Below are 19770 nucleotides of genomic sequence, written 5' to 3'. Positions count from 1 at the left end.
GTTACCCAATAAATAAGGTGGTCCGTTTCCATGGATAGTTTGTCCCATGACAACCACAAGTGATTAATTCATCACCTGAAAGTGTCTCTAGTTACCACTGGAGGACCAGCACAGCGGGTCATGGCATCAAAGTGATTATTCTGTGGGAAATGACAGGGTGCTTGCTGTAGGTGAAGATCTCCAGCATGGGTCGAGTTCTCCTCTGAATAACTGAAACTGTGACATGTCGACTGATTCGTAATCACGAGCTGTACATACACACGACTCTCTGCTGGTGTTTAGAGTCCGAAAAGGATGAGGGCAATCTGGAGGATTCCTTAACTCGGCAGCAATTCTCCAGTTTTCTCCATCTTTGTAACATGCTACAGCAACCCATTGCTTCGGTCTTCTACATCTTTCTGGACTTATGTATTACCTTAGTGGCCTCTGCCGTCACTCACGAGGCTGGCAGACTACTACTGGAGTTACTACCTTCGAGATAAGTAAATTATCAGACTTAGGCCAATGAATGTCGAGCCTAAGCTATGCACTTTCCGTATATATACCAGTACTCGTGTGTTGTGGGGGGTCAGTCTCGTACCCATATCGTAGTCTTTTGAACTTGATATAATTCTGACATCCTCAAGGCATATTGGGAGCTGCGGTATCTCACCGAAGATGACTTTTCTCGCTCTCGGCCTAATCACAAGCGGGAGTAGTCCGGTACACCAGACACACCAACGTCCATATCAGCCCACTATTCACCTGGTGGCTTTATACCACTGGTTATCACCATATCAGTAGCACCTAATCTTGACGCTTGCAATATCAACATCCGAGGAATTTGGGACCTTTTCTAGGATATGCTATTCTATTTACTAAACTGCCATCCTTGATACAGATCTGGATGCGAGAGAACTTATGAAACGTAACGTACAAGTCATTTGGCAAGCAACGGTGAAGATAGCACAGTCAGTAGTGATCCCAGCACAAAATACTGCCATGACCTGTAACCTGTAAATCCCGGGGAGTTACAGACGTAGGACACCGCCTCACCAGCTTATGAACCAACTCCCAAACCCACGGGTGGTAATGTGCTACATGCACCAGACGAATGGAGAAAGCCAACCTTCTCTGTCGGCGAGTCGCACTCCCTCCATCCCTCCTCTTTGGTAATTCGGAGGAAAATAGCAAGGCCTAAGGGAATGGGGGAAGGCCTTTTATTCTCACCCAAGGTCGCTACGCCGAGGGTTGGGCGGGGAAGGGAGGGGACAAGCAAGACACACTCGGGTAACAATCTGCCTCAGCACCAGACGGAGGGAACATATTAATAAGGGTACATTCTGTTCCTCTTCCTCCCACACCATTCTTTTGGTTCATTCTGCCACCCAAACTTTCGCACTTGTATAATGAAGGTCGACTTTGGTCAGGCCTGTTGTCGCACCGTGATCATGGTTCTCTGCGTCCGTCCTTACCACCACATCATTGTCTCTTCGTCAGTAGTAGAATCATACTAACTCGCTTTCACACTGTCCGCTACATCATCATTCTAATGATTAGTTGTGCGCCGCCTCCGCCTACATCAACGTTAATCCTCGAGTTCTACCTCCAGAGCCACGATTGTTTTTTTGTGTGTGTGGCGGTGCGCCTTAATGAAGAGCGGGGCATTTCCTCCGCCATAAAGGAAGATCTTGGCGCTCAGGTACCTCTTTCTGGCCCCCTCATTATCCGCACATTACTGGTGTAGCGCCAGAGTTCAGAGACTCTTGTGATGGACAGATTGTGTGGGAGGAGCGCCCCCCTCCCTCTGGAGAGGTACGTGGGATGATAGTGGCCCCCCTTGATGGGGAGATGGGGACGTTAACCCCACCCCACTCCCCATTCTCACTCAGAGATCGTGGGACGGTATTAAGGAGAACGTGGCATCGTGGCAAGTGTCGTGGTCCACCAGGACGAGGTCATTATCACACTACACAACCAAATGACCCAAGTCTTCGATCATTGTCTCATTAAGAACATAGTGTGGGTGCACCTCACCAGGACAGGCCCTGGACCACCTCGGACTGCTGACGTCACTATGACGGCACACAACATTGCCTGAACCATATGGAACTGCTGATGTCACTATCAGGACATCACATGGACCATTTCCCACTGCTGGCACCACTGTGTCAGGACATCCCCTCCCATCCATGACTCGCTGCGACCGAGTTTGCACAGTATAACTCACAGGTTTGTACTGGGAGGATAGCAAGAGTATACGACGAATGGTCAGTGTCTATATCTCATGACCCACTAGTATAGACACTATACACGAAAATTCTACATCCTGTGTGTATATCATACTACCTCTGCTGTAATACATTACCCTCCCCCTCCCTGTCATACATCATTACACCATTGTTGTTATACTCTGCCCTTCATAACTGTCATGCATCACCCGACCTATGCCACTGTACATCACGCTTCCTCTGCCGACATATGGCACACTACTACTGTACATCACTCTACCTCTACTGCCATACATTGTAGACGATGCCGAGCTGGAAGGTAAAGCTGCAACAGAATTAGAACGTCAACAGCTGCAAGCTGACGTACACATACTGTTGGACTGGGTTTACATGTGGTAAATGATTTTGTGTCGACACATACTAGTGTCGGGATGTCTTGAAGGTTAATGATGGCGATGCAGTGAGCAAGTCATGAACCTCATACCAGGTTCACTGGTGTCTTCACTAGTGTCCATTGGCCTCCCCGCTAGCATCCGTTAGAATACTTTAGATTAAGAATCGGTTAGGTCATCCATGATGGTACAAATTTTTTAGATCTATCCCATCGGTTAGGTCATCCAGGGTTGACTATACCTGACCCCCTTGGCACTTCGAGTGACCATCACCTGACCTACCTAACAGCTGAACTACTAGATTTATGACCTGATCCTAAACTGGTCTTGGTAAATACCTGCTTTGTCTGTTCGTCTACAGTCTTAATGAAGCATGGAATATCAACCCCATTCAAGTGCGAGCCGTTTCAGCCAAAACCCCTTACAAGTACCTTCAACTCTGTTACAAATACGTAACATTCTCCTTATAATTGGAGATCCTACAAGTTACTTATAAAGTGGTTCTGCTACCAGTACCTTCCTCCAACTTTTCCTAAGTTTCTTAATGAGCTACTCATGCTTTCCTATGATCTCCTCTGACCTACATAGACCTCGTATCATGTTAATTAACGTTCCAGCTTGGACAACAGGAAAAGTTTCTTCTTCAATATCCCTAACTACAGCCTGTACCTTCTAAGTTAAATCTTCCAGCGCAGCCTCGGGGTAAAACCCAGTCTTTCTAAATTTGTTCCCAGCAACAGAGAATCTGTCCAAGTGTCTGACTAAAGAGTCGGCAATCAAGGATGAAGATTGGGTCGTCCTCCATTTCCCAGAATCTGGAACCTTGGACTGGTCTGTCCTCGCGTCCTTCCTTCACTGGGCTTCGTACCATTCCCAACCACTTGGAAGTTATAATGGATATCTAACAGCTCTTCCTTCACCATCTTTTTTTTTTTTTCCTTGATTTCTGATCTTACTCGTAACTTCTGACACCTTTTCTTCGAATTGTCTAATTTTACTATGGTGTGTCGGGAGAGAGCCTTTGCTATATAGTCCTTTTCTTTCACTGCTTTTAAGGGAAAAGCGTCTTTTTCAGGAGTGTTTAGGCCAGACCACCTCGCCTGGACCATGGTGGGTCTGTGTGGTCTATGTATTAACGCATAAAACTCTACGGACCTCGAGAGAACAAGTAAGACGAAGGTGACGAGATGTGTAAAGCGTCTAGGTAGATTATCGTAACCTTACTAGAGGTAGGAGAACCCTGAGCTGAACTGTCGTACATGACAAAGGTCAGGGGCTGGCTAGCCTTAGTGGTCTGGCCGAGGCTGGCCAACCACACAAATCTGGCTGAGAGTTGGCCAGCCTTGGAGGTCTGAGGGCAGGGGCTGGCCGGTGGTGGCTGGTCATACAGGTTCTAGCCGGGTCTGGTTATCCGCTCAGGACTGGTAAGCCTTACAGGGCTGGCCAAATATGCCGGCCTTGTTTCAATATACAATTAAAAGACTGTGTAAAAATATGTGGGTCTCACATCTTCATGCAAATTCGGTGACGTGTGGAATGTAATAAACGTGGGCGAGCGTGTCGGGCTGCGGGACCAGCACCAGCAAAAAATTATAATGAAGGATGGCAGCACATGAGACGGGAGACCCTGCTGCCCTGGGGTGAGTCTTGGCCCGTAGTGCTGGCCAAGAGTTAGCTGCCCGTAACGCCTGCCACGACCAAGCTAGCAGTGCCGGTCAAGACCAGCCCGTTGTGCTGGCCAAGACCACCTGTAACGTGCCCACACTGACGGTCTACAACATCGGATTCCCTCAAGTATCTCACGTTGGATGACCAGACATTGGTGACATAGGAAATCATATCGCAGGTGGGTCTCTTCGTGCGAGAGGCACTGGTCACTGGTGGTCAGAGAAGACCAAGGTTCAGGATGCGTATGGAAATGAAAATTAAGAGATTTGCAGATTAGAAAAAAAAAATGAACGCAGTAGTACGATGGTTAATATGAACGCAGTAGTACGATGGTTAACATGAACGCAGTAGTACGATGGTTAACATGAACGCAGTAGTACGATGGTTAAAATGAACGCAGTAGTACGATGGTTAAAATGAACGCAGTAGTGCGATGGTTAAAATGAACGCAGGAGTACGATGGTTAAAATGGTTAGAACAGATATGGTTCTTTCGGGAAGCAGTGTCGATGTATTTCTCAAAAAAACACTTTTTTTTTTTTTTTCCTTTCACAGAGATAAAGCAAAGAACAAAGGCGGACATAAGTTTAAAGAGACAGTGCTGCTAAACAGGTGAAGGGAAGCTATATGGACCATAGCCTTTGTCTGTGTCTTGAGCGAGGAAAGTGCTCTCTCGACGGAAAAAAACAACCACATCTTAAGGAGAGGCACAGGAGTAGTGAGGTGCGTCAGGGGGTGAGGAGATGTCAGTCATCGAAGATGGAATTTGAGAAAAATAGAACGAAAAAGAGTGGCTTTATGCTGTAGAGGAGGAGAAACACCTCTGCTATGGTCGATACTTAGAAACAGAAATAGAATTTAAAAAAGTTAGTGACTTTTGGTTAAAGATAAGAAAGTGGGAGAAGAGAGGTTGTTACTCATATCTGACAGTGATTTTGGGCGCCAATGAAAGCTGAATGTGAGTGGGAGGATGAAAATTGCTGACGGTTTGATATGCCTGGTCCCTCGCCCGTATGGCCCTGGAACAGGAATGGTTGAACACCGAATGGTACAAGTGGGATAGTAACGACTGCTGAACGCTCGCTGCGCATACAATCGTCGTCTGAGGAGAGGCAGCAGTTTACACTCGGACAATCAAACGGGAAATCTCAAAGTTAGTCCAATCAATGGTACCTCAGTGCCATGGATGGAGTTAGGAGAGAGCTTCTTGTGGATGAGGTGGGATGGGAAAGACCTAACAATCCTTTATCAAGTGAACCAACTGGGATGAAAGTATGGAGGTATGAGACGTAGAGTTAGATTTGCAAAAGCTGCTCCAGAGTGGACCTTATTGCCTGGATCGTGAGTAGAATTGTTGATGATTATTCTCAAAATATCCAAAATGGAATTATGAAGGCCTCAACCCCTTCTTGAAGTATATGTTAATGTCTCCCAAGTAGAGGAACTCATCTCTTGGATGAGTATCGCTGGTTTCGTTGGAGGAACAAAGATGGTGAAAGAATGTCATAACTTTGGAGAGATAAGAGCAAAAGATGAAACGGAAAAAAAATAGTGGTGGTTGCGGGGCAAATCCTGAGCCAGATGACTCCAAATTCTGGAGGTTCAAGTGCAATAGGCATGGAAGAAGTGTCTTGGTGTTGGAAAAATACCGGAAACATTATTAGATATCTGGGTCTCCAAAAGAGGTAAAATATCAGGAAGGTTACAACACCCTGGGATATGAAAGGATTTTGAAGGTACGTCCCACATTGGGTGGATCTAGTGTTTGTAGAAAGCCCCTCACAGGCACATCAAAGAACAAGATTCGCGGTAAACCTTCGGTAAAAAACTGCACAGTATGTTTGAAGCAAATTTTCTGGTGTAAAATTTCATATTCTTGCTGTAAGCTCATGAACAAAGATGTGTTCTTGCTGCAAGTTCATGAGAAGTGGCGTATTCTGAGTATCTGTGAATCTCTTATATGTGAGATAAGATCACACACTTCATTGTGAGATAAGATCGCACACTTTATTGTGAGAAGATCACACACTACATATGGTTTTTAACTTTATCATCCTAATCTGTGAATGCTACCCGAAGGTGGGAGATAGGTTTTCTGGCATATTCTGAAACACAGTTTCAAATTATGAGCTATATCTATTTTGCATTATCTTGTGACTATATTATGATAGTGTGATCAGTTAGATTCCCAAGACATTGTATACTACAACAATACTGATCAATACATATCACAGTTTGCGAACCAAGTTATTTCCTCACTTCACTGATCTCGGTCTATTCCTTTGCAATGTATTGTTCAAGGTGTACTTGACTTAACATAGGTTGGAATATACTTACTGCATTTCAAGGAAACTTCACCTCGCTGAAACTGACATTTGTTCAGGTTTCGTGTATATTTTTTCGTGGGAACAGCCACTCCAGCAGTACAGAGGGTAATCCTTCCCTGTATGGAGTGCTTGCTCCTCACACACCTGGGGAGCTCTTGTTTCACCCTCCTCAACAGTTCAGCTAAAGCTGTCCAACTTATCAACTCACTCTTTTAAATTTCTCTTACCCCCATCCCCCTTATCATATAGCCAAAATACTTCCTCTCTCTCCATTTCTTGTTCAAAAAAGTAGAAAGGAGTGAACTAATTGTGAATACATCCATCACGTATGTATTCGACCATTATTCACTTTCTGTATTTGTACAGAGATATGCCGTTCCGGAGCATAGGTGGCCATAGCTCAGCCATTGTTAGTGATGGTAGACCTGCCACTTGAGATGTGACTGATTGAAGTAATCGGGGGTAAACATGGAGGTAAAAATTTCCATGGATCTGGCTGTGGCAGAAAATAATTGGACGTGGATTTAGCAGATCCTCACGTTTTGCAAACGATCACCCGGTATCTGTGGGACGTGATAACCCTTGAACACTATGTGCTAGCCTGCCTGGTTACTAAGTTTGGCTCCTGCTCCCGACATCTGGCTACTTGTTTGGATTCTTCTCTGGCTGGGTCAAGCAGCACATCCCACAGTGACTGGGTTACCGTTAGCAACTCTAGTCGGTTGCTTCCTAAACCTCAGTCTAGTGTAAGCGTGTGTCTGTTGTTTCCTCAGGTCAGCCCATTATCAGATACGGTGCCCGCACTAAGCTTCATGTGTCCCACCTCTCAAAGAGACAACCGAGCACTTTCTACTAAAGAATTTGGTGAGTACGTTTCTTTTACGTTTTGTGATCTGTACCAGAGCAGATACGAGGGAGAAATAGTGAGGCATTAGTGAGTCTAGACAACAGGATGAAGGTTCTATGGAGTGAGGCAGACTTGCTGACTGCAAAACCAGTATCTGTTGAAGAAAAGGAAGCATCAGTAACTGATAGGGTAGACCAGATTGTAGACACTTTTAAACGTCATACGTACGAGGCTGGTCAGTGGCATCGACAGGAACAATCATTTGGTGCAACATACGTTTGATAAAGTGCACTTATATGTCACACACACTTCAGTACGTAGAACAATAATCAAGTCAAGGACAAGAGCAAGATAACAGTGTCCTGTGGCGTCAAACACCTTGATGAGGAGGATAGAATAGTCTGGTCAATCGTTGATCGGTCACTTGGCTAGGTATGCATGTCTGCAGTCGGTGAATAGGTGGCGGGTAGGGCAGGGGGCATCTTGATGGGTCGATGCTGTGCCTCCAGATTTTTCGTCGTTTGTCAGTTTTTAACGAGAGTGATCGAAAATGAGAGCCATATTCTTCTTTGATGCTGAGTCCGATTTTATTTGTTAGTAAGGAAATATCGTAACCATGCATGATTGTTGCTGATGATACAAGAGATTTATCAAAGTCGATCATAAAGTCAAACAATACATAAATTTCCGATACTGAGGAATATTGCGAAAACGCAAGAGAAATGGAATGGAAGTCTTTTCTTCGTCTGTTTCTGGCGCTACCTTGCGAAATGTAGGAGACGGCGAACAAATATAAAAAATCATTATTATTATTATTATTACTAGTAGTAGCAGTTGTATTGTCAATGATGTTACCAATTCAGAAATCATTCTGATCTCCCTTCCGTTCCTCCTGGTGCCTTCGGCGTCTATCGCCCTCCCGAAGGACCCATACCACACCTCCAGTCTTCACGAGGCTCCATAGAGGATGGAGAGACCTCTTGTTATGAAGATAGGAACGGCCAGCCATTGTTCATGATAACATGAACACAAGCCCATGGAAATGTTTGGGGTCTTGATGCGTCCCAGAGGGGCTGGGGAGATGGACACGGGTCTCAGGGGTAAGTGAAGGAGACCATTATCTTCAGGGGGAAGTAAAGGGGACGTGACCCTTAACCCTGCGTTGGGAAGTGTGACGTTCAAGGTGGATGGGATAGGGGGGGGTGTGTAGGCGTGACCATGGAAGAATAGATCATGACTCTCAAGGGGAGATGAGTAAGAAGGATGTAACTCACAGGGGAAAGTTAGTAGGATACAAATCTCAAGGGAGGTGAGTAGGATTTAAGTCTCAGAGTAAAGTAAGTAGGATGTAAGTCTCAGAGTAAAGTAAGTAGGATATGATTCTCCGGGGAAGGCACGTAGGATATGCTTCAGGGGATGATGAGAAGGACTTCGCACTTCATGAATAATTTCATCATCAGCAGCAAACATATTCAGGCTATGAATCCATCACGTTCGGCGGACCAGTACCGTATATCACAAATATCAGTGACACCAAACTAGACCAGCTTGAGAATGATCCCACGATATGTGTTCTCTGTTCCCTCCCAGGTAAGAAGCTGTCAGTCCATTTGAGTAATGCTGCTCTGACCCCAGAGTGGACGTCATCCTGCGTCATTAGTCTTCTGTTGGGAGCGACAGAATCTAAGATCTTTCGGCGGTCCAGGAATATACTACCTCCTACCTACGCATTCCTTGTGTCTTCGGTGCTGCTCACTCTCTCGCTGATATCCAACAGCTTCGTCAGGTAAGATCCCATGTTCCTGGATCCATATAATTTCTCGGCTCGTCTTTAGTGTCTTGCAGGACTTGTATGGTATTTGGTTGGAACTGAATATAGTTCTGGTGCTAATTCTCAATCATTCATTCTGGATACTGGCACTTGGCTGATTCCTCTCCATCCTGTATGGAGCTTCCCCACCGCTGAGGTGATCTTTAGCAAAATTCTTAATGGTCTTAGAAGAGTCCCTGAGTACTCTGGGCAAGATGGCATCTGGTTCATGAGCCTCCTCACTTCCAGTGGATTTGTTTTGATATTTCCTTGACACATGTTCCTCTTCCCTGGCTGGTGCATACCTCCAGGACTCGAGAGAAAGTACACTCTGGGCCACCGTTGAGTACTCAGCTCCCCACATGCGATAATCACCTGTAAACACAACTCTTCCTTCTGACTTCCTTCGTTTGATATGATTTGCCTTTTGACTGCTGGTTTTGCCTCATATGAATTTGAGATAGTATTAGGTGTTCTTTGGATTTATCAAATAAGTTACATTCATAACTCGTATGTTCCTGTTTTCTTGTGCTAATATAGCCATTTCGGGCCTTCTTGTATGTTTGGAATGAGGTCTGACTAACTTCCATCCTGTGAAACCATTCCCTCAATTTTTCTTTTGTCTCCCCCTCGCTGTACCGGACTGTTGACACACACACCTCTACTAAATCTATTACATATCGCTCGATACCCAGCTTTTAGAAATCGACCCCCAAGTCTGTCTTTTTAAAGTAGGTATCTGAGGCTTCAGAGTTCGCTACATACTCTCATTTCCCGTTTCGGGTCGACTTGTTTGTCTTTGAGCACCTCTGTCTTGTTGCGTAAACTCTCTGAAGTACGACCTTATAATTTCAAGGGGAGTTCTTTAAACAATGACATTATGTTTAGTTTCACGACTACTGTGCATGAAGAGTACATACTGTTTGCCTGGTATATCCTGTGATCCATGGCACAAAATGATCGCCTGCATCAGAAACATTCAAGTGTTTACGTCTTCGAGCGGGTGTAAAGGCATCTCTGTCTGTTACCTTATACCTGAGGTTCCCTGTCATACATATGTTATACATATCTTTTAACTTGTGTGTGTGTGTGTGTACTTATTACATTTTGTACGTTATGGGGAGAGAGTTTTACACACATGTTCGGTCTTTTTAACCTAGTCCGTATGCCATGTCTTAACCCCATGTATACACGCACATACACACACCCCGGCTTATACCAGGCACACATCCATCAACCAGCCCCAAATGGGAGGATGTACAGCTGGGTTGGCAGCAGTGAGCCGGCTGCTGCCCTGTCCGGGGCTAGAATCCGAGCCCGTTAGATTGGCGGATCGCAGCGCTAACCACGGTATTACGGGGGGGCCGTGTGTATTTTTGTGTTGTGTATGTTCGAGAGAGAGAGAGAGAGAGAGAGAGAGAGAGAGAGAGAGAGAGAGAGAGAGAGAGAGAGCAAATCGCTGATTCATGTTGAGGGCGGCTTACCGTAATGTCATTACTACCTTCTTGATCAGTACTGGGGGTCGGGTGGACTGTCAACATACGGTTATAATTCTCAAGAGGTGGGGCGCCTTGGTGACGAATTAGGCACTGTGTTGACTCTTAAGTGTTCCCTCTGAACTTATATTCCTGAAGCTTATATTCTGTTGTAGCATAATAGCATCATCGAGGCTTTGTTTCATTGTGTCCCATCCTCATTACTCAGCATTTTCTGGGGTTGAATTTCGTCAAATGTGTATCAGACCAATTTTGGAGTTCATATCGGTTAGCTTGTAATTTGATGAAATCCTCTTCATTCTTATTTCCCTGAAGACCTTGGCATCATCTTCAAACAAATTCAGGTACGAGTCCAGTCCTCCTGGTAGGTTATTTACGTAGATCATGAAGATAACCGGTCGCCAGCCCAAGCTCTGTATCACACCCGTCTCGAGGAGGTCTTACCAACAAGTGTCCTCTTGTACCTTCCACTTGGGTAATCTTCTATCTACCAAAGGAATCTCGCCCTCATTCCTTCCCTTTCTAGAGCAAATTATCACCCACCCCACCCGTATCCCAGACCACTGTGGCCACTTTCCTCATATTCTCGGATCTAATTTTCACTAATCCTTCTCGATGTAGCTACACAATTTTGGCCTAGTTGGTTCATCTGACCAGCCTCTTTATATAAACGTATCTGTTTTAACGTCACCTTACCCTCCAGCAGCCCCTTCTAAACGTGAATATAGGCACGTCAACAAAGCTAACTGGAATAACTTGCGAAAACTCGTTTCTGACTCTCCCAAGGCACATTGCTGTATCTTATGTTGTGATGCTTTTGTCTCCTACAAACGCATAGCAGAAGTTATTGTTGCAGGAATGGAAGCATTTCTTCCATCTTCCTCGAAGATAACCACTTCTTTTGATCCATGGTTCAACCATTCCTAGCTAAAACTCATTCAGGCAAGGGATCAGGCATATTGGGTTTGAAAACACTCTCCTTCCTTCGCCTCCCATTTATCGTTGCCCGTAATCAATGCGTCCCATTATCCAAAGTAGGTATGATAATCTCTCCTCATCATCCACTGATAGGTCTTTCTGGTCTTTAGCCAAGGGCATTGCAAGCAACTTCTGTCGCTCTGTCTTTCCTTTCCTTTTCCGTTCTGACGGTACTATAGCTGTCTCTCCCGTAGACAGAGCAACTCGTTGGTTCTCGTTTCTTCTCTAGAGCTACCTTGGAAGACTACCATTCCTTCACCCCCTGATGCTCCTCTTACTTTCTCTCTGGACACAAGCAAGGCTCATGGTCTTGATGGCATCTTGTCTCGACTTACTCGATAAACTCAGATTTAGACAGGATGAACCCGTGGGTAGACGAGACCTAGTTATGTTGAACGCCTCCAAGACCCAATTTCTACCCATCTTTCTGTTGAAGAGTCCTACAACTTTCCTCTTTCCTATGACGGATCTGAAATCCCGTCTTTTGGCGCAATGAATATGCTTGGTATTACTGTGACAGCCACACTATTTTGGAAACCTCACATTGCCGAATAGCCCACTCTGCCTGTAAGAAAGTAAGGGTCCTGTTTAGATGTCGAAATTTCTTTTCTGTTGAACAGTTGCTGCGATTTTACAAGGATTGACCCATCCATGTATGTAGCACTGCTCTCACATATTTGATGGTTCTGGCTCTGCATCTTTACTTGACAGAGTTGAATCGAAAGCCTTCCTACTTATAAACTCTCCCAGGCTAACTTTAATCCTGATCCACTTGTCCTACGCCGCAATGTTGGTTTACATAGGTTTTTGTTGCTGCTAGCTGGCTGTTTGTGTGCTCCCACCAGCAGATGGCTGCTGCGTCACATGATTGTTGTGTTGCCGTTGGCAACTCAAGGATTGGCCGTTTTGAAAACCCTTTTTCCCTACACCTCGAAACTCTGGAACTCTCTTCCCTCTTATGTTTGTTTCCCGTGACCTGGCACTTATAATTTAAGACAAAGTTTTTCACCTTCCAAAAGCCTTAAATACTATCCTTGTATCTTCTTTTTTTTTTCTTGTCATTAGACTCTTCATATTTCAAGGTCCTGCCTTGATGTAAACTTTTGTCCGTGACTGGAGCCTCGAATGTGAAAAAAAAGAAAAAATCCTGTCAGAAGATCCAGCTTCTTTACCATCCTTCCATGTGGTACAGTTTCTTTTTAGTGTTATTTTTCTTTTCTGCCTCTTTTCCTTTGATCTACCACGTCTCATGAATACATCCCTGACTTCAACCGCTTTTTTTTCTTATTTCTTTGTCTTTCTACGTACCTCCTTGCTTGATAGCTCAAAGACAAACGTAACCATGTAAATGGTCGTTCTTTACGTCTTGATCATAACGACTAATTCTTCCTGTTTCTTTTATCACCAAATCTGCGTCTGGCAACTCTATATCTTCCGCTGGTCTTTTGATAAGTATTTCTTCTTTCTAACCTCATTCTTCCTCATCTGGTGTATGACCTTCCAAACTAGAAATATTCGGTGATTTGCGTCCATGAACTACCTGCGTTACTCATGATCCTAACTTTGGAGCCACCCACTTTTCAGTGTTGCATTGTCAACCTCTGTGTATCTGACTTTCCGTAAGGTCTCTCACTAAGCTAGCAAGCACTGGTCCTGTATGCTCTGTAGTCTTCTGAACCTTTCATCAACCACTCCAGAAACTTTCTTGCATTACTCCTTCTCCTGATAGTAGATATGATTCTTTCTACAGCTTCATCTAATTCTTTGTCTACCTTTGCTAGAATAGTCCCAGTTCTCTGTTCCACTAACACCATTCTACAAGCTCTGTGTCTGTTGATCAGCTACCAAAATTGCACACTCCTGCACCTCCCAGCCCACTTCTGATAGATGATGTATGTGTTTTAGTCCTTTCCTCTTGCTGATATGAGGCTGGCTGACCCAGATTCTCAGTGACGACAACTAGCAGTGAGAGGTGCAGCATGTGGGTCACCATCAGTGTCAGGTTATGGCTGACACTAACGTGCACTCTCGCTGTCCCGGTGGCTGGTCTCCCTTCCTCCTCCCCCCTCACCAACTCCACAAAAAGGGAGTGTTTACCCCCTCGGGGTTACACACCTCTTACCGCTCTCCCACACGACTTGCCTCCCTGCCTTGCCCCTTCCTGGCCTGTCTTTTAGGCCCTTTCTTGCCTTCCCCGAGGGCCCCAGTCACCCAGGGCTCACCCCCCAGCGTCCGGAAGACAAAGAGTGAAACAGAGACAAAAGGCGGCTGTGAACAAGGCCGCCACGGAAGCCCAGACCAAGATGGATAATGTGTCTGCTTCCTGCTCCTCACCCTCTCGCTTGGTAGATGATGACAGAAAATGAAAGATAATTATTACGATTTTCAGAGACAAAAGAATGATTAATTAATACAAAATCAGAAAATGAAGGAAGGATTCAGTGTTTACACACACACACACACACACACACACACACACACACACACACACACACACACACACACAAGAATGATTGTCAGAGTTCTTTGAAACCTCAAAGGCTGAACCAGAATAGATAAGAGAATTTGTGAATATTAAAGGTATTATATCTTTCGTCAGGCAAGAGATGTTCAGAAATGACGCCAAGATACCAGATGGAGGTATTAACACTCCCAGCATAAACTGATACCTCCTGACAAGTGACGTAGAGGAAAATAGACCCATTTATTCATTTGAAGACGATTTTGAATCAAATGATCTGAGATCCAACGAGAGGTGGTAATGTTTCTTATTTAGTGATGTCTGTAACTGTTTACGAACTGCGAGATCGGTGAAAATCTTGGCGTCAGCGATCACCACCGTCCTGTCCGATCTACTGAGTCGAGACCCAGGTACCGTAAGTGTGGATCAACCTCTTAAGACGTGGATATGGTTGACAAAATGTGGACATATTGTGACGAACCCAATCAGTACTCAGTGTAACCCTCGCTGTGGACACAACAAAATTCATAACAACGGCCAGTTCTTCCCACGTGTTCATCATTTGTGGCGTGATTTGCGGGGTGTCTTCGGAAGTTATGTTCTTCAGATCATTAATGTTCTTGGGACATGAACATAGATAATGTTCTTCACAAATCCCGACACGAAGAATCAGGCCGTGTTAAGTCCAGCAAAGATGGAGCCCGCCAGCACGCTTGTCGTTGGCAGTCGCTGCTTTCCTGAGGTGATAGCTAGCTGGTGTGGTCGCTGTGGGCCATCGCTTGGCCTCCAAGTTTACCAGACTTGACTCCGCTTGATCCTTTGTGTCGGGGTGCACGAAGAACATTTGTGTATGATCAGTCATCCAAGGGCACTGTGTATGATCAATGACCCAAAGACACTATGTATGATCAATGACCCAAGGACACTTTGTATGATCAATGACCCAGAGACACTATGTATGGTCAATGACCCAAGGACACTTTGTATGATCAATGACCCAAGGACACTTTGTATGATCAATGACCCAAGGACACTGTGTATGATCAATGACCCAAGGACACTTTGTATGATCAATGACCCAAGGACACTGTGTATGATCAATGACCCAAGGACACTGTGTATGATCAGTGGACCAAGAACAATGATCTGAAGAACAAAGCTGCCGCAGACTACACCCATATCACGCGGGAGATGATGAACAACACGTGGGAAGAACTGGCTGTCGTTATGAACTCTGTCGTGTCTGGAACGAGGGTGCGATGGTCTCTGGGCACGCCCCTTTCCCTGGGTCTTACGAGGTACTGGTTAACCCCCTTCTCTTCGTCTCACGATCTCTGGACACTTCCCCTTCCCTTGGTCCTATGGGGTCTTGGCGTGCCCCCAACCTACTTCCATATAAACCATGGCATGAGTCTCTATGTTCAGTGGGGTCTGGGAGCGTTCCTTACCCTGGGTCACACGGTCTGAGGAAGCCCTGGGTCTCATTTTCTCGTGGTACGCCCTCCCTCTCCCTGGATCCCACGTGGTTGAGGCAGCCCTCTCCTTTCCCTGGGTTCTACGGTATGGAAATGCCCTTCTCCTTAGGTTCCAAGAGGTCTAGACGCCCCCCTTTTCCCCTGACTACCTTACCATATTTTCTCGTCAGTTTTTCAAACCTAACGAAAATAGCGAGTTATTCACAAGGTTTTGTGGTCATCCATCATGCTAGGCTCGCTTCTCTAGACTCTTTGTTTTTCTTTTGATAAGGTGGTTAGAGACGAGGGAGAAGAGGTGGGACAACGGAAGGGATAGTTTGAAGTGGAAGAGAAGACTGAAGTGTGGACTGGTGTATATCATGTAAATATTTTGATACATGTGGCTGATCTAAAAGCGTGTTATTAGTGCCTTATATAGCCATACACCCCCGGCAGCCTGGGAGCGTGTATGTATTTACGTTGTATATTTTGGTTTTTGAAAGGTGAATCAGTGTTTGTAGTGTTGTCAAGATCTCAGATTTGTCTGTCGTTTGCATCATCGTTGTCTTCATGTCTTTACCATACTTTCTGGTTTAATCTTTTGTCGCTTGTGTAGCTTTGTGGTGTTTTGAACATAGGGGTATCTTTCATAGGTGACGAATCGTAGGACCTCTTTACGTATCCTCCGTAACTTCAGCATGCTTGATATGGTGGCAAGGAACGTTGGTATAGATGAGTAGGATAAACAGGTATCATCATGGCTGTGACCTGGTATGACTTTTGGTTTTCTGAAAGGCGCCAGAATCTGTGAAGATTGGTCAGGGCCACTTTTCTTTGTGTGGATCTCTTGCTGGTATGACCTACTATCAAACCTCTTGATTTGATGTTGATATGTGATCCAGGATTCTGCAGCTTGTCCTCTGTGCTAACTATTTACCTTCTATAATATAGCGTTCAGCTTTATTCTTCCTAGGATCACTACAGTAGATCTGTTATGTTTGTTTTTATTTTCCAGTCCTATTTAAATTCGTGTTGTCTGGTTGCCTCCGACTATACTGAAGGGGTATGTTCTAGAAATTTGTTCTTCGATACTTTTGAATGAGTGGCGTCGATGGTATATTTGTCCATGTCCATGGCACCAGCTAGCTAGCTAGCGGGGAATGTCAGCGGTGTAAGTTATGAATAGTCTTGGTGACGGGACGCTGCCTTGTAGGACCCTGCTCACTAGAGGGAATCTGGGTGACGTTGCAGCGTTAATGATCATTTCTGCGGTGCGTTGGTTTAGAAAGTTACACAATAAACTTTGTGACGTCTAGTGTTACATGTTGTCGTAGTTTGTATCGTAGGTCGCTGGTCCACACTTTTTCAAAGGCTTTGCTTGTGTCTCGTATGACTGTATAATCTATTCCTTGTCCTCTGGAGTGAGCAATTTCTTTTTTTTCCGCAGCAATAGCCATTTGTTGAGGTGATGCTTTTGCCCCTCTGGAAGCCGTATTGATTTGGGTTTTACAAGTTAATATTTGCGAGGTGTCCTCGTAACCTAAGGCTTATAATTCTTTCAAAATGTCTCCTCTGGGACTTGTAGGAAGGAAATATGGTGGTAGTTCCTGGGGTTTGTTTCTGGCTTTCCTGATTTAGTTTTCATTTTTACTCTGACCTCTCTGAACCTTCGGGGAAAGTATGCTATACTTCACATAGCACCGTAGGTGTTGAGAAGGTACTGAAGTCCTTTTAGAGGTAACGTGTTCATATGCCTTCTGTCTTCCTCCCGAGGTAGAGTTCTTGGTTTCGTGGATGGCTGCTCGATGTTCAGGAGAGTCATCTGTCGTTGAGAAGCAGTCGTCAGGGGCCAGTTGAGCTGAGTCTTTGGTTTGGTGCGGGATGGTTCTATCTCGGGTATGTTTTCCATGTTTTCGTGAATTGTGTCGCCATAGCTTGATCATTAATTTCGTTAATGATAACTATTATGTATTTCATGTTAACTCTGAAATTCCCTTGTAAGCGCCTGACTCCTTGCCAGAATGATTTTAGGCCAGTATATTTCTGTGCTAGAGAGTTGATCGTATTTTCCTGGCGCAGTATTTTCATTAAGGTCGGCTGGAGGTTTTACATTGGTGGTATAGAGCATATATCCAGCCGTAGGGGTTGGCGTAGGCTAGGGTATTGGTGTGGCGGTGTTTAGTGTCTATCATCTCTTGAGCGGGCGGAGGGTATGATGGTGCAAGTGACTGCACTTTTTCAATGGTTTCCTACCACTTATCTAGCGCCTTGTCTACATCATCTGGGGCATGTGGGTATGAGGCTGGCTGGTCGTGCTCCCGTGTGGAAGGAAACCTGAGGATATTTCTGTGTTTAGACATCCTTGGTAGGGTGATAGACGGTATCAGTATCATGGATGAGGTGGGTGGAGGACTGTAGGAGAGTGTCCGCGCAGGTGTCCGAGTCAATTAGGTTGGCGCCAGATGTTTCTGGGTGTTGGTGAACATTAATCACAAGATGCTTGTTACCATAGGTAAAACCTCTTCTACCAGATTTTTTAGTGATATTTGGTTGCTAGCCATATTGTTTTCGTTCTTTTTGGTATGAACGAGTCTTTTCTATTAAGGCATGACTGAGTAAACCATTAGTGGTTCTCTTACGAATTGTGGGAGTGCGTACTCCCGTCTGGGTTGTTTTGTAGCCTTCAGAGTGGGACGTTGGGTCGGGTCTTCTTTCGTCTCTGTTGTTTTCGCTTTGCCTTTATTGCCTTTTTCTTGATACCAGATTTCATTGCTGTGGCTGGATGCTGCTTTTTGCAGTGAAGGCATTCTTTTTTTTGTTAATTTGCTCTGCATTCTTTCCGTGTGTGGCACTTTTCTGAGCCTAATGAGCAGATCTGATAACCAGAATGTTGAGCCTAATGAGCAGATCTGATAACCAGAATGTTTATCACGTTCTTTTGTGGTGCGAGCATCAACTACATCACACTTACAGCTAGTGAGCAGGGAGAAAAATTGCTCCAGTTCAGTTGGATGGCCGGGGGGATGCGTAGGCGGCATAGATGGAGTCCATCCTGGCAGGCTTGATTAGCCATGTCTACCGAGGGAAACTGGATTTTGTGTGTTTGATCTCGGGAGTTCGAAGACTCTGTAGACCTCTGCCTAGGTCTGATTTCTTTTGATGTGTTTCAGGTCACAGTCCTGTAGGGCTCTGATGTTCTTCAGTATGATGGATCAACGACAGTAGATGTCTGGAGGACATTATTGTAAATCCCTCTTTATTCATATCTTGGGTGACTCTGTTGTTGAACACTGATTCATATGACATAGCATCATTATGTAAAGATTTGCTCCCCCATAGCTGTCTGTAATGTCCACAGGAAGTATGTTCCCTTGAGAGAGGAGCTCCAGTAATTATGATCTTCCTTCCCTCCAGACTTTGCTCATTCTTAGAGTTGCTTCGGTTTTGGATTTCGCTTTCCCCCTCAGCCTGTTGCCTTCCACCATGGAGGTGAAGTGTGCCTATTGTAGCGCAGACACTCCTTACATAGACCTACGCCAGCAGGAGAAAGGGTGGAGGTAGTGTGCCCCACGCTATCATGAATACAGTTTTGAAACACCACACGGGTCGTGTACTTCACGATAGAGGGTGATGGTGAGAAAATATTAAGTAGAGAACAAGAGCCTAAGACCAAAAGCAGAATGAGGGTAGGCCTAGCGAGACGGAACTGGTCAGAGGAATGTCCTCTCTCTCTCTCTCTCTCTCTCTCTCTCTCTCTCTCTCTCTCTCTCTCTCTCTCTCTCTCTCTCTCTCTCTCTCTCTATCTATCTATCTATCTGTCTCTCTCTCTCTGTTAATCACCTTCACTGTCTCTGCGTCTCCCCTTCCACCATCCTCTGCACCTGCCACCATCATTATCACCACTCCTGACCATTCACTATCCTCACCACCAGCTACCTTTCTCTCTAGTCCCCCACCCGACCATACACTGTCCCAACCACTCGCTACCATCCCCACTATCCCTACACCTGACTTCACTATCCTCACCACCACCACTATCCTTACTATCCTCACTCCTCACCATCCATAGCCAGACCAAAAATCGTGCAGGTCTTTGGCCGAGAATTGATAGTGAGGAATAACAAAGAA

At 45.1% G+C, this 19770-nt stretch overlaps 1 long non-coding RNA gene across 1 annotated transcript in view; it reads left to right on the top strand.

Annotated features, from left to right (window-relative positions):
- Window positions 1-7367: 7367 nt before the first annotated feature.
- LOC139751600 (uncharacterized) overlaps window positions 7368-19770 on the top strand; it is a 34262-nt gene continuing 21859 nt past the window's right edge. The window contains exons 1-2 of the long non-coding RNA XR_011713376.1: window positions 7368-7460; window positions 9034-9229. This is a non-coding gene — a long non-coding RNA (uncharacterized lncRNA). The remainder of the gene's footprint in view (window positions 7461-9033; window positions 9230-19770) is intronic.

Source organism: Panulirus ornatus, chromosome 11 (assembly GCF_036320965.1).
Source record: "Panulirus ornatus isolate Po-2019 chromosome 11, ASM3632096v1, whole genome shotgun sequence".
Classification (NCBI taxonomy): Eukaryota; Metazoa; Arthropoda; class Malacostraca; order Decapoda; family Palinuridae; genus Panulirus; species Panulirus ornatus.
Note: the sequence above shows the minus strand (reverse complement) of the source record. Positions and strands in the feature narration are given on the sequence as shown.